At 59.7% G+C, this 2627-nt stretch overlaps 1 protein-coding gene across 5 annotated transcripts in view; it reads left to right on the forward strand.

The window, feature by feature from the left end:
• The first annotated feature begins 41 nt into the window (after positions 1–41).
• BCORL1 (BCL6 corepressor-like 1) overlaps positions 42–2627 on the forward strand; it is a 66585-nt gene continuing 63999 nt past the window's right edge. For 3 of the 5 annotated variants that reach the window (XM_005872724.1, XM_005872729.1, XM_014544963.1), the window contains exon 1: positions 1538–1708. The gene's annotated coding sequence lies outside the window, so the exon portion shown is untranslated. The other 2 variants (XM_005872725.2, XM_005872726.1) reach the window with 2 other exon arrangements.

Raw genomic sequence — 2627 nt, forward strand, 5'->3', positions numbered from 1 at the left:
GCCTGGGCTTCTCGGGCTCCCGCCTCCTCATGCGCACAAATGGGGCTAGGGGACCGACTGGTAAGCAACTACGAGTGTTAGACGGTGTTCAGCTGCAATTCAGGGAAAATCGAGGAAAAGACACCGTCTGCAATTATGCCAAACCTCCCACCCACTTCTTAGCATCTGGATTCTGCTCTCAGGGGGCCGCGTACCCTCCCCGCCCCAACCCTCTGATTCTCCAGCATTCCCACTGCCTCCCCCCCCCTCCCTTGGCCATCTGACCCTCTCGGGGGTATGTGTTTGGTGGTGGACGGCGGCGGAGGGGGGGGGGTTGTACCTTCCCTCCCGCCAAGGCAGCCTAGTTCGTATCTTATTCCTACATATAGCGTCGCTTCGAGTCGCGTGGACATTAAGGTTTAGATCACATACTACCCACTATCCCCTCACCAAGTGATTTGATGACTTTTAAGGAAAGGGACGAACCCCTGGATTTCCATGCTCCGGGTGAGGTTTGAGGATTGGGGTTCACCCCCAGCTTACTTCCACTACTAACCCCTTTCCTTATGAGCTATTTCCATGGGAATTCGAACTTGGGTGGGGGGAAACCGGAGTATTAATGTGCTTCTCTATCTCTTCACAGGGTCGGTGTGCCAAGGACGTCTAGTCTCAGAGGGAAAATAGACACCAGTCCAACTCGGGTCGCCCCCACTACTACCTCGGTGAGGGGGGCAACGATAAAAAGGGGATACTGGTGGGTAGGGGCCCATCATAAGGGAGCTGAGTAGGTAGTTGCTCCTAGGGACTCCGTTTCTTGGAGGGGAGGGAGACGCAAGCCTAGGTTTCAGGGGAGGGATTCTGGGGAGGGAGATGGGGGTGAGGACGAAGGGGGGCAGTGGCGGGAAGAAGGGGGGAGTCACGCCCTGCCAGCAAGGGGAGCCTCCCTAAGGCCCTTGGGAGAAGAGGATTCAATGCATCTGCTCTGTGATGCCCAGCAGGGAAGATCTGGGGTCTCTGGATTTGCACACTGTATCAGGCACCAGTGGCCTGAGAAAGTCAGGTCGGGCATTAGGTGGAGAGCGTTGAAAGAAAGAGAGAGAACCCTTAGGCCTTGGTGCACTGATCTTTTCCTTTCCTCAACCTCTCCCTTCGAGGGGCGTCGAGGGTGGGGGCGTGGGGCTCTTGCAGCCCCTCGGATTGAGCTCCTCCGCCTTTCCCCGGAGGCTAGCTCTTTGCCCGGCTTGTTTCAGCCACCGCCGCCTCCCTCTCCGGAATCCGCTCGGTCCTCGCAGTGATCCCCTCCTCCTCCCCTCCCCTCCCAGTGTCACCGGGGCTCTTGGCTCTGCCCCCTTCGCCGCCGCCTGCTCCCAGCTTTCGTCCCTCCCTCTCTTGCTTACTCCCTCCCTTCGCCTCCTCCTCCCGATTCCACCCCCCCTCCCGATCAGGCGGTATTCTGGGAGTTGTAGTCCCGTAGAACCAGGGCTGGCGCCGCCCGCGAACCCCGCCGGACTCCACTTCCCGTCGAGCCCTGCGACCGGCACCCACTCCACCAGGCTTCGCTCGCACACACAAGACACACACACACCGCTCTCCCCCTCACTCTTTCGCTCGCCGCGGTTGCTGCCAGTGTGTGGCTCTGTCTCTCCTCCGCTTTGCTGAGCCCTCCCTTCTTCCTCTCAGTTCCTAGAGTCCGACCGCCGCCGCCGCCGCGGAGAGAGACGAGAAGGAGGTCGGTGGCGATAAGGGGCGGAGGGGGGCATCAGATCCGGGCAGTAGGAGGCGGGTGGCGGTACTAAAGGGGTAAGAGAGAGCCCGGGTGGCGGCCTGAGCCTCCCCGCGGAGCCGACCGGAGAACAGGTGCGTCTTTTTTTCTCTCCCCCAACCCCTCCACCCCTTTTGGCTCCCCGGCTTTCTCCTATCCCCCACCCCCTGCTTCTTTCCATCTTAAGCCTTTTCTCAACCCTGTCCCTTCTTCGCCCCGCGGCTGTTCAGCTGCCCCCCGGGGGCGCCGTCCTCTTCGTGTCCCCGGACGTAGTGCTCCCTGGAGCTTGCTCTGGTCTCGCCCCTCCCTTCGGGACTGCTCCTCTCCACTTCGTACCCCATTCCTGCCCTACCCTACCCCCACCTCACCCCTCTCCCTCAGCCAGGTGAGACTTGTTCGCTAGGATTTGAAAGAGTCTTCTTACCGGCTGGGCGGGGGTCTCCATGGAAACGGGGGGTCTGGTTGATCCTAGGGGGGAAACCATTGGCATTACCCCACTCCTCAGAAAAGGAGGTGGAGGCTACCGTTTTGTTAACTACCTGGCCCCAACCCCCAGAACCAGGAATCCGAGGATCGGAAGGGAGGATGGCCAGCAGGGCAGGGCGAGAAAGGTCTTGTGTGTTTTGTGTGTGTGTGTGTGTGTGTGTGTGTGTGTGTCTTTGGAATGAAATATGTTTTTCTTCATTACCAAAACATGTGAACTGCTCTTTTTAAGAGACCGGGAGAAAATACCCTCCAACCTCAGAGGGGAGGTGCGACGGGTGCTCTTCAGGGCTGCGTTCTCTCCGGTGTTAGGGTGCAGGAATCGTAGGGTAAGGGGTACCCTTAGGTGGCGGCGGGGCCTGGGTTCGGGAGTGGGAGTGCTGTGATGGGGGCAGGGGCAATT

The sequence above is a fragment of the Myotis brandtii genome, unplaced genomic scaffold, assembly GCF_000412655.1.
Source record: "Myotis brandtii unplaced genomic scaffold, ASM41265v1 scaffold39, whole genome shotgun sequence".
NCBI lineage: Eukaryota > Metazoa > Chordata > Mammalia > Chiroptera > Vespertilionidae > Myotis > Myotis brandtii.